This window comes from Globicephala melas, chromosome 11 (genome assembly GCF_963455315.2).
Source record: "Globicephala melas chromosome 11, mGloMel1.2, whole genome shotgun sequence".
NCBI classification, from domain to species: domain Eukaryota; kingdom Metazoa; phylum Chordata; class Mammalia; order Artiodactyla; family Delphinidae; genus Globicephala; species Globicephala melas.
The window spans coordinates 73,806,640-73,819,859 of NC_083324.2; positions in this window are offsets into that span (position 1 = coordinate 73,806,640).

Here is a 13,220-nt window from a genome sequence, read left to right on the forward strand (position 1 = left end):
GGACGGTTCCTGCCGGGGTTGCGGAGCAAAAGCCGGGCTCCTGGGATCGCTGTCCCGCCTGTCAATCAGCGCGAGCGGGGCGGGCGCTGTGGGGTTCGGAGGGTGGATAGGGCGGGAGCCGGGGGAGCTCGAGGAGGCGTGGACCCGGCCGGGAGGCCCGAGGGCGGGGAGGCGAAGGCGCCGGGCGCTCGCTAAGGCCTTCTCTGCCGGGTCACGAAACCTTTATGCGCTGTGCCTGTTCTAGACGGGCAGTTGTGCCTGTAGTCAGTGAGGCAGAGAGATCATAGTGCGCTATCCCATTTTTTTGTTTTGTTTTCTTACCACAAATGGGTGGCACCATACCCTGGACTTTACTCCGAGGAACACCTGAGCACCCCAGGATATCGATAGGACGATGCAAAATCTAATTTAAAAGGATTTAATTTAGTGAGCTCTGCAGCCCCAATGTTTATTGTCCAGGTTTTGGCAATGTCAGGTCTCTGAGGGATCTGCAATAGTGTGGCAACTAAGAATGCACGTATTACACCAAGCCGGGTTCCCAATCGGGCTAATTTACACAGGGTGAGAGACTGGACAACATGGGTGCCTCCAGGGCCACACTCTGCTCCCAGCTTTGTTTCCAAATATGCAATAAAGCTAAGAACGTAAGGTCTGATGCCTCTTTCAGGAAGTCTTCTTTGGCCTTGTTTCTTCTGCTCCCTTACCACAGTGGATTAATTTTTCAGGTGTTTTTGTAATCAGTGGTATTTTTAGGTCAGAGGGAGTGCAGGCATGTGCACAGTTTGCCAGTTTGGTCCCAACTATATTTATCATAAATTGTAGCAGTGACTTTGAGCTCCTCTGAATTTGTCCATCTACAGAATTCCCAGGCCTAATTCTGACCACCATGCAATGGGCAATAATATCTGCTTGGTTGTCACAACTTAAGCTTCAACAACTTAAGTCGTTAAAATAGAGAGCAAAGCCAGTAGCTCTGGGTCCGCTCCAGGGCTCCCATCCCCTGTCTGGTATACGGGGACCGTAAGATGAATGACAGCCCTGCTGATATTTAATTAAATGAGGCAAACATTTCGGTCCTTGTTTTTTCTCTTTCTCTCAACTTCTCATGGAGGGACAGTCCCTGCCCCAATGGCTTCCTTCCAAATGCATCATACCATCCCCAGGGGTGTCTGGGCACTCTTCCATGGCCTTTTATTTGTAGTGACTTGAGTTTATGGTTTTCCACGTGTGGGATGGGGATTAAGAGGGAAGCTGGTGTCTCTGTTTACCCAGACCCAGTGACAATGAAGTTGTACAGGTTGTTCCAAGTCCCCAGAGCCCTGTCCTTGGAAATTGCCTCAACTCGGAATGGGGTGGCCTGGGATTATGTCTTTGTCCCCCTAGAATAGGCCCCCCTGTGTTCTCCCAAAACAGTCAGAGAACAGCATATGCTGATTAGAGAGCAGAGTAGTGAAAACAGGCCTGTCTCGCTGGGCACTGTTGGACTCTGTTCAGATGACACTGCCTGACTCTGCAAACTTTTTGTGGAAGACATGATTGTATTCATGACCCACCCCTGTGAAACAGGCATGGTGCAGCTGTTAACCACAGTGCACAGCACGGAAAACGAGGCATGAGGGGGCCAGCGAGTGCCAGAGACACTGCCCAGATCCCCATATAATGACATCTAGTGTCAGCTGGCAGGCTTGTTATATAACTTATGTCTCTAATGGTAAAAACAATCTGGCTTACATAGTACAGCTACAGGAATGATTGTAAAAACATGGAATTCCTGCTTCCACATCTGTACCAGCCCTTCTGTCCTCCCTGTTACCTTGATTTCTGTCCAAATGCAATCACTACTCAGCCAGTTATGGTCGCCTAAGCCACAACCTGTTAACTGTAGCTATTCCTTTGTTTTATATTATTGAATTAATATATGTAATCATTGAGCTAGTAATATTTTTCTGAATAATGGTGTAACAGAAGAATCAACTTCTTTCATGGGTTTTGGGCTGGAGATGGGGGTCCCTCTGCCTGCCTAATAGGGGTTGGAGAGCTGAATTATTTTCTTCCTCAGGAGCTGGAAGAGGTTTGTGGTAAAACTGGAATAGGATCTTTTTTTTTTTAATGAAATAGCCAAGACTGGCTCTGCCACAGATGTTTTGTTTTCAAAACTAGTCTATACCATGTGGTAGGGAAAATGAGCAAATTATTTCACAGTTTTAAAAATCTTTAAGGTTGTAATATACTCCACCACAACAACTAAAATAAACAAAGTCTATCTCTTAATCCTTTATAGAACATTCTGCAAAATATGGGTCTCACATATTGAACATCCATAGATTAGGAACCATCAGGTTTCTCGCTCTGGACAGACCTTAATTCTTTTTTTTTTTTTTTGATTGATGTATAGTTGACTGACAATGTTTCAGGTGTACAGCAAAGTGATTCAGTCATATATATATATATATATGTATATATAAATATTCCTTTTCAGATTCTTGTCCATTATAGGTTATTACAAGATATTGAATGTAGTTCCTTGTGCTATACAGTAGGTCCTTGTTGTTTATCTATTTTATATATAATAATGTGTATCTGTTAATCCCAAATTTCTAATTTATCCCTTCCCCTCCCCCCCCCAGGACTGACCTTAATTCTTGATAAATAGTAGGTCTCCACTAATTTGGACTCATTAGCAGAAGTTCAACCCAATGAGTGAAAAGTTAAATTACAGATTATTCAAAGATTTAGTCCAAGTAATTTTATGCCTGTTAGTAATTTAGGCCGCTAATGATATATTTGTACTAATTAGAACTATATTTTCACACAAACAATTAGTATGTTTTATTCTCAGAAAGCTTTATGTCAGTCAAATATAACTGTGTAAACTTCTTTGCATTACTGGATTTTGCAAATTGTATTCATAGTATATTATTTTCCTCGGGCTACTGGAACAAAGCACACAAACCGGGTGGCTTAGGTCAACAGAAATTTATTCTCTTACAGCTTTGGAGGCTTGAAGTCTGAAATCAAGATGTTGGCAGGTCCACCCTCCCTCCAGAGGCTCTAAGGAAGAATGCTGCCTTGTCTCTTCCAGCTTCCATTGGTTCTGGCGTTCCTGGGCCTGTTGCAGCTCCAATCACTGCCCCCACTGTCACATGGTGTTCTCCTCTGTATGTCTCTGTGTCTCCACATGGCCTTGTATGAGGACGCAAGCCATTGGAATAAGGCCCTCTTTAATCTAGTAAGACTTCATCTAAATTTAACTCGTTACAGCTGCAAAGATCCTATTTGCAAATAAGGTCATATTCTGAGGTTCCAGGAGAATGTGAATTTGGAGGGTTGAACGCTATTCAACCCAGTATATGTAGCTAGCAGAATGTTTAATTTTACGGCTCATCCTAGATCCAAAGTCCATGAATTATGATTAAAATAGCTCAAATCAAGGAAACTGACAACATCTATTGCAGAGCAACTGCAACTATGATATATTGCTGGTGGGAACGGTACAGCCATTCTGGAAAAGTTTCATATAAAGTTAAATGTGCACTTATATAACCGAGGAATCCTACTCCAAGAGAAATGAAGATATCCACTCAAAAAGTTATAAGCAAAGTTTAATAGCTTTATTCATTATTAAAAGCTAGAAACAACCCAAAGGTCCTCAACAGTGCATAGATACACAAAATTTTGGTATATCCATAAATGGAAGACTATTCATCAATAAGAAGGAATGAAGTACTGATACATGCAACAACCTGGATGAGTCTCAAAAGCATTTTGCTAAATGAAAGAATGCAGATACAAATGGCTATGTACTGTATGACTCCATTTACATGACCTTCTAGAGAAGGCAAAACAATAGGAACAGAAATTAGATTGGTGTTTTCCAAGGGCCGATCGTGAAGGGAGGGGATTGGCTACAAGGGGCCGGCCACAAGGGAACTTTCTGATGTGAGGGACTTTTGATTGTGATGGTGGTTACATGACTGTCTAAGTTTGTCGAAATCCAGAGAACCATATACCTGAAAATATTGAATTTTACTCTATGTAAATTATACCTCAATAAACAAGAGCAACAAAAAATAAGCCCTGCTTTGTGGTCTTCTCCCACAAAGTTCATGAATTAAGCCTAGTGGAGATTGACTTTTAGTGGTCACGTTTCTGTGCGTAGCAGTGAGCCGATCAGCTCAGTCTGCAGCGTATAAGAACTTGAACTTGCAAGTCTAGGGACTCCTCGGGGCCCCTGCTCTGCTGCTTTTCACGTTCTTTCACTTTATGAAACGAAGTCTGGAAACCATACGGGAAAGAAAGGATTCTTTTCTAGGCTAGAACTGAATGTCATTGGTTGAATCACCACATCAGTTTAGGATGTGCTGATGCAGGCAGGAGGGACCGTTGTCTTCTGGTATCTGGTTTGAGGTCTATCTTGAAACAAGAAGTTCTCAGAGGAAGCCAAATACAAAACTGCACGCGTGTTTGTGGTGTACGGGATGAAAACATTTAGTCAGAACCACATCCTCAGCTCTTCGTGGAGAATACAACACTCAGAAGCCTCTAAGTAGTACCTGGTTTAACCTCACCATTTATTTTGAAAAGCATTGGCTTATCATGGGAATTGTAATTCTGCAAATTTACTCAGTGTGGGAGGACCTAAACATATGGTCCCCCTTTCAGACCAAAAAGACACTCTAGGTATTTATATTTAAAATGTACATAAAAAACATCCTTTGCAACTATTATGTAGTTTGAGTGTGCCCTGGGTTCTTTTGTCAGTATTACAGTTTATGATAGACAAAGCAGGTAGCAATTGCTTTTATGGCTTCATGCTTTCTTGGCCTGGAAGAGTAGGGAAAACCATGGGACGGTTCTCCCTGCCCCATTCCCCAATGGCTACAATTTTATACTTGGAAAGTCATCTCTTTGTGTTAAGGCTTTTCTTGCAGGCGTGATGCCCATCTACCTCTGTTAGCCATTGGCTTGCACACGTGTGTGACTAAGTCTGACTCACTCAGAGGGGCATAGTTTGTAGGACAGAAAGGCCCTTATAGGAATGGGTCAGTAGGATGGGCATTTTCTTTTGAAAGGCGAGTAAATAGACTGGTCACCCTTGTGTGCATGAATTAAAATTAGTATCTTTTTCTCCTGTTAATTTGTCTCCTGTCAATTTTATTATCAGTCTGGCCGCACAGCTCAAGAAACGTAGAGGGGATAAGCTCCCCTCCACACAGCACCACGCCTTTTGTGCGCCCTTCTCTCTGTCCCCTGACTGTCCCGTGATGCTCTTTAAGTTGCCCTGTACTCTTTGAAGAACAATTTTGCCAACTCTCATGATTAAGAGCATCGCATGACATTTAATTTCCTCTGTGGGATCTTAGCATTTTGGGGTAGAATAGCCAGTGATGTGTTTTGCATCCCACAGCTGGCCAGAGGAATTCCTATTTTTTTTCATAAATGATGTTACGAGCCCTCTGGCCTTCTAGATCATGGCTGCGTGACTATATCGGGAGCGCTGTTTATACTCAGATCATGAATTATCTTCCTCGATATAAGAATGGGCAGAAAAAATAAGCAGGACCAACTTTATGTCAGGAGTCTCACATCTTCTATCCATCTGTTTGTAATTTAACGGAGGAATCGGAGGGGCCATACGTTAGACTTATTATCTGATGTTCATTGCATCGGAGTTAGAAAGGGAAGGGATCTGTCCCTGGAGAAAGATAGGCGTGAAGTCAGGAGGTAAGTAATGCTCACACATAAAAAGGGCTGAGTTAGCCAGTGCACTCACTGGCTCAATAAAGTATAGGAAACCCCATGGGTATCATCTGGCAGGAGTGAATAAAGAGACTGGCAACGATGACTGTGGGTACTTGAATTGAACGTGATGTGGGGAAAGTGGACTGCTACTGTATCTCCCCTGCTATATCTTGGACAGCTCGTGAGCATGCATGGTCTAAAAAAAACTACAACTGCAGCATAAACTCACCAAGGGGCCCTGGATAACCCCCCAGAGCGACCTGATTGTGCTTCGCTCACTGCATTCCATCCCCATTCCTCCACACGGGTAGTATTTTAGGACCCGGAAACGTAATTTGCCGTGGAATTTGATAAAATCCTGCTGCAGAAACCTGTTCATTGATTTAGTCATGATAGAAAGTCGGTATCAAGCACTTATTTAAGCCGTTTCCCTCCATTAATTTCTTTAGTTCTCACAATGGCCCAGTGAGGTGGGTACTATTATTATTCCTCATTTTATATATGAGTACCCTGGTCCAGAGAGATTAAACAATTTACCTAGTTCACATAGCTAGGTGCTGTCAGAGCTGAGATTTGACCCTAAGAAGTTTGGCTTGGACAAGCATGGTACTTTCAAAAAGCAATAATATTCACAGCTACAGATGAAACAGCTGAGGTGAGAAATCTAGTCTGGACACTTCTCTGTCTACTCTTTGCCTGGCTACCTCCCCTAAATTTTTAAAGACCAAGGTCATAAGTACCTTCCTCCAGGACACCCACCCTTTTGCAGCCCTGCCTGGTTATGTGCCCCCGTGTACCCCAGAGGGCCCTGCGTTCCTCAGCCATTGCGTTTGTAGTTGTTGGTTAATGTTCCAGGTGGCTGAGATGGGGCCTGATGACCTGTGTGTTCCTGGTCACTGTGATAAAAGTTTACTGAATGAATGGATGAGTGAATGAGGAGGAAAGGAGTGTTGAGAGATCCAGAGGTAAGTTTGGGTTCCAAACGTTGATGTCTTCTGAGAACAAGGACCGTGCTTCAGCCCCAGCACCAGGCCGGACACATTAGTCTTGTTCAATGCTCTGAATTCACTGTCCTTTAATATTTGAGGATGAAACTGTTCATCATGTTAAACAAGACTTGTATAAGAATGGTTTGCCACTTTTAGCCACCATGTATTCATAACAGCTTTTCTATCAACTCATTTTATTTTTAGTGGAAATATCTGGAGTGTTTTTCTAAGATACGAGATTAGCGTGTTCAACAGAATGAATAGAGCAAAGAACAACTTATGTTTAGTTGATAATGAATAGTCCAGCTGATCCTGTGTAGGGTCCCTGTGGGGAACTAGTGGGAGGGGAGATTAGAAAGACAGTTGTGGGAAGCCCTAAAGCCATCCAGGCTAAGTAGTTTGCACTCTGTCCTGTAGGGAAAGGGAAACCATAGAAGACTTTTAAGTTATGAAATAACAAAGATGCATATTTACTATCAGAGCGATTTTTAAAAGGAAGCTTAAATGAGTCTAATATTTGTTTGAAATATATCTTTAAGCCACTGGACTTTGGGTTTTATTGGTAATCACAGTTTAGTTTACCCCAAGTAGTATCTCAGTGGCTGGAATGTTTTAGTAACTCAATAAATATGAATGCATGACTGACAACAGAAAATTAGTCACCGCAAAAAATAAATCCAAGGAATAATATTACAAGTGTTTTTAGACCAAAAAGATAGACCAAATAGAAAATGTAAGCTCAGCTGAACAATCTGAAGATGACTAGATTAGTGATCTTTCAGGCCAGGAGAAAAAGGACGCAGTGGAGCAGGACTCAGCAAGCATTTTCTGTAAAAAACCAAAGAGCAAATAGTAAAGCTTTGAGAGCCATGTAAGATGTCTGCTGCATTTTTTTCTGTTTGGGCTTTTCGGGAGTTTTTTGTTTTGTTTTTTTGCAATTTTTTCAAAATGTAAAAATATTCTAAGACTGTAGAAAAACAGCCTGCGTGCTGGATTTGATTGTGAACCTCTGTTCTAGGGATTTGGGCCACTAAATAAAATTATTCCTGACCTCTCTTTTTTTTTTTTGCGGTACGTGGGCTTCTCACTGACGGGGGCACGAACCCGTGTCCCCGGCAGGCGGACTCTCAACCACTGCGCCACCAGGGAAGCCCCCTTCCTTTTTTTAAACATAATTATCCGTGTTCTTTTATTTTAACGGGTCACAGAAAATTCAAATTTTGATATTAACCATGTAGTTTTACTGAGACCCAACACTAGTAACCTTATGAAAACCCAATAACCTCGGGGACAGAATCTCAAATAGGAAACAAGGAAGCAAGAGAAATGTCAGTCTTTTTAAGGTCTTTGTAAAGAAGGGGGAGAAGGAGACGGAGAAGGCAGGAAAAAGACAAAGCAGCAGCAGAAACAAAAAACAAATGAGCCCAGGACTACTTACTAAGAGCCCCTGAGTGTTTATTTATAAAAGAAAACAAGGAATTATTCTCTCAGGTTGAATTTTGCCCTGGCAACATATATCCTTGTTCTTCTCATCCTGCCAGAGCTGTCCCATTTTTAGAATCATGGAACATATTTGCACAGGAAGCTGTTTCATGATGAGACATTTAAAACTCTATTTTGTAAAATCAGCTCTGATTGAAGGTGAATCACAAAAGTCTATAAATCTGCCCCAATAACCAATTCCAATTCCACAACTTATTTCATAAGAAGAGTAGATAGAAAAAGCAACCTAGTCCCTGTCAGAGCCTTTTTTATAAGGAACTGGGTTCATCGATGTCAAATTTTTGGAAGATGCTATAGGCGAGAGAGCAAGTATTTTTGCTAATGACCTTGATGGCCCATCTTGGATTGGCTGTCTAAGGAAAGTAAACAAACAACTTGATGTGCTGCATTTCAAATGTATTGTGGAGCTGGTCTCTTCTCCTCATCCTATTGTGAGTACCCTAAATACAATTTCTGAATTTGGTTGACCTTTCAGGTGGTGTTGATGCTTTGAAAAATGTTTCTTTGGTCTAAGGACTGAAACAAACAAGAAATGATACAGTGAAATGATCCAGAAGGAGGCTGAACACCGTCTTTGAGGAAGAGGGGTGACAGTGCCCCTGAGTGAATTCAAATTTCACGGCCACCACTGGATGCTTACCTAGGTTCAGAAAGTTTTTAGAAGACTCAGATGAAATCTCTGAAAGCATACAGCCTGAAGGACAGACTTTTGACAGTCACAAGGAATATGGAAGAAAAAAGTGGGGGAGAAATATTCAGAGAAAAATAAGAATCATCCTGTTTCAAATATGCTCCACTCTGAACTCGCTTGCCGTAGGTGCTGTTGATTCTAATCCTTTTCTTTTATGAATGGCTCACGTGCAGGTGCTTGTATAAATACACCATTGGTCCAGCTGGGCTTTTGCTCTGCTAAGAGAGAAATCATAAAGAAATCCAAGACTTCGACTGCTCATCTATCCTTCAACTAGCCAAGCACAGACTATTATTCTAAAATGCCCTTGAACAGTAAGAAGCTATAAAGCCTTATCATGATAGTTCTTAAGAAAAATCGCAGAGGAATGTTTTAGAGGTGTTGGGGATATGAGTCCTGAACAGAAAGGGAAAATGGAGAGTAAATATAAAATAATAAAAGCAGAAGTTGCAAAAGAGATGCTAGTAATGGTCCCCCAGCTCTGCATCCTCCCTGCCCCCTTTGCCCTTTCTCCAGCGGCATCCCAGGGTGCTCCATGTTTGTACATTGCACATCTTATATGTGAGTTTTAAATCATGCTCGACTAACAGAGCCAAGTAAACCAGGCTGAGACTTGGCTAAAGATATAGAGGCCAAAGGAAAGACTCACTAGAACTCCACGGGACTGAGGGTGATCTGTCTGGAAGCTATATAAGGCATAGAAAGAGGTTGTTACTCCTGATTTTGGGGAAAATATCCGTTAGGATTTGGACATTGGAATTTATGTAAGTATAAATGTCGTACTTAGTATGTTCCAGCTATTTACCCATAACTCAGTAAGTGGACTTCCCTGGTGGTGCAGTGGTTAAGAGTCTGCCTGCCAATGCAGGGGACACGGGTTTGAGCCCTGGTCCAGGAAGGTCCCACATGCTGTGGAGCAACTAAGCCCGTGCGCCACAACTACTGAGCCTGCGCTCTAGAGCCCGCGAGCCACAACTACTGAGCCCACGTGCCGCAACTACTGAAACCTGTGCACCTAGAGCCCGTGCTCCGCAACAAGAGAAGCCACTGCAATGAGAAGCCCGTGCACCACAACGAAGAGTAGCCCCTGCTCACCACAACTAGAGAAAGCCGGCACGCAGCAATGAAGACCCAGCACAGCCAAAAAATAAATAAATTGAAAAAAAAATAACCCAATAAGTTTTCTTAATTTCTCCATTTACAAATGAGTTAAGTGAAGCACAGAAAGGTTCAGTAACTTGCCCTAAGTCACACAGCTAGTAAGTGACAGAGCCAGAATTTAAACTGTCATGTCCCACCTGGAACCTCAGAGTTGGGATAAAGACTATTTTAAGCTGAAGATATTTGAAATTCAAAAGATGCAGAAACAAGTCTTCTCAGAGCTTCCTTTATCTGACCAAAAGCAGAGACTTCTGAGAAATTAGGGCTGCCATAAATTCCCTCTAAGGGGCAACTTCTACTCCCCAAAGTAAACCTACCATAGATCCCTTTTTGGGGTAGATCTGTGGTCCTGAAGAAGACAAAAGACCACTGATACCTGTGCAGACAAACATTATCACAAACTTTATCTCCTATTTTTCTAAAAACCCATTTGTTTTCCTAAAGATGCCTATTTGTTCTTTCCCTAGAAGCCTTTCTCCCCCTCCCTTTCCTCTGCTAAGTTAGGTGTACAGATAAGCCTTTAACTGTAACCATGTAACGCAGCTGCTACTTCTTTTCTAGACCCCTGTGTGCAATACGAATCACCCTTTTCCTCCTGTTGACCTTTTGTCAGCTTAATTGGCAGCCTCCTGTTATTAAAACTAAGAGAGAAGAGAAGCAAGACTTCCCTCCCCTACAAAACCCAGGCATTTTGGCTATAGAATCCACGCTCTAAATCAGGGTTTCTCAACCCCAGCACAATTGGCATTTGGACTGGACAGTTCTTTGCTGGGGGCCATCCTGTGCATTGTAGGTTAATAGCATCCCTGGCCTCTTCCCACTAGAGGCCAGTAGCATTCACGGCTCCCCCCACCCCGCCACTGCCCCAGTTGTGACAACCAAAGATGTCTCCAGACATTGCTAAATGTGCCCCCGGTTGAGAAGCTCTACTCATTATTCTGCCTCTCCCTGCTCTGGTGTCGCATTTCTGGGAAGATTTTCCTTTTTTTTTTGCTGCGCTGCATGGCTTGCAGGATCTCAATTCCCCAATAACCGGACCACGGATTGAACCCGGGCCATGACAGTGAAAGCCCGGAATCCTAACATTAGACCATCAGGGAACTGGGAAGCCTTTCCTGATTCTCCTCTGTCAAGGCTGATATTTATTGAGATATTACTATGTGCTAGGTGATGCCTAGCTTTTCACATGTACTTGCTTGTTTCTTCCTCACAAGGAAACTGTGTGGTTGGTCTTATTATTACTTGCTTCTATAAATGAGAAAATGAACTCAGCCCAGTTAAGACCCTGCGCGAAGTCATAGGAGCCCTGAAGCTGGGATCCACCCAGGGTCTGTCGCTTTCCAGCACATGTGCTCTGACCCTCCCACTGCCTTACATCGTCAGGCCCTGTTTATAGCTTGGTCCTCCTCCACTTGTCTGATTGTTTGAGAGCAGAGACCAGTGTGTCCCCAACACCCAGGCACCACACAGCGCTCAGCTCAATGTTTCTAAAGTGAGTAAAGAAGAAACAGTAGATTAAAATCTTCCCAGCTCCAAAGGGGGACATTGTGTAAACCACACACAAAAGTTCCCTACCCAAGAGAGGCTGCCAGGCCAACTGTACGAAACAGAGTATCCAGGACCTCACTGGACTCAGAACTCAGAACATTCTTCATTAGAAAAACTTCAGAAGTGATACAGGTTGTACATCTGAATGTTTCTTTTTTTTTTTTTTGCGGTACGCGGGCCTCTCACTGTTGTGGCCTCTCCCGTTGCGGAGCACAGGCTCCGGACGCGCAGGCTCAGCGGCCATGGCTCACGGGCCCAGCCGCTCCGCGGCATGTGGGATCTTCCCGGACCAGGGCACGAACCCGTGTCCCCTGCATCGGCAGGCGGACTCTCAATCACTGTGCCGCCAGGGAAGCCCGTTTCTCTGTTTTAAGGCATCTCCTTAAAATTAAGTCAAATGACCTGAGAGAGAGGACCCAAATAGATGGCAAATTCTTTCTCAAAATAAACATGACAGGCCTTTAGGATTAAATCACTTCATCCCCAAATTGTTGAATACGTGACTTCATTCCAAATGAAGTTTTATAGGTAAATGTTGTTTAATAAAATGCAACAGAGGGTTAATATAATTTCCCCTCTCCCAGAAGTGAAATATTTTCTCTCATATCAGCATCTCAGCCCTGGATGGGATGCTGAGATCGTAACTAGGACTTGAAGGTGGGCTTTGTTTCACACTTTATGTCATTGCTCTTCTCCAAGGCTCTACATGCCCCTTCTGCCCCTGACAAGCCTAAGGAAAGAACATTAACCTTGGAGTTATAACTGGCTTGAGCCTTGGTCCTGCCACTTACTAGATGAGGAACATTAAGTAAATCTCCACTTTTCTGATTAGTTTTTTTATCTGTATGATGAGAAACATTCCATGATCTTTTTCTCCTAGTGCTGTCGTAAGATTAGGTAATAAAGGAACCTATTAGTTATGTTTTCAAAAATGATTTCCCTGCCTCAGGAGAGTTTCACTCAGTTGGGGTTCTTGAAGCGACTACTGAGTAGTGTTTTTCAGGCAGCTGTCTGAGGGCTTTTGTGAGGTTCTGTGTCCCTTTTTTGGACCGTTCTATCTTTGCATTCATCACTCCCCCTCCCAGACGCTATCAGCACTGCTGGGGAAGACACAGAACCACTCTTGGGGGTGTTCATCCAGGGAAAGTCACACTGGGTTCTCTCCTGTCCTCAGCACTCAGCAGTCCCCAAGCTAAGGGAAATGTGGTTGGTGGCCTTGAGGAAATAAAGGAAACAAACCTGAAGTGTGTGACAAAGGGTCAGTGGGGGAAGCGGGGATGAGTGGTCCAGTGGCCTTGCCTGGAAGGTTTGGACCACAAGGTGGTTTCTGAACCAACTGTGTGCACATGTGCCTTCAGGGTTTTGTTTTGTTTTGTTTTGTTTTTTCTTTTCAGCCCATGATGTCTGGGTAACTTCATCATTAACTTGATTTCAGAACTAAATGTTCTTGCTTGGGCAAAGTCATTTTTGCTATACGTAGGAACATTTCTCTTATCCTGTCCCTTCTTTCTGGCTTACGCCATTCATCCTGGACTCAGAATCTATCTGATTTTTTAAAAATGAGATTCAACAACCCCTGTGAATGT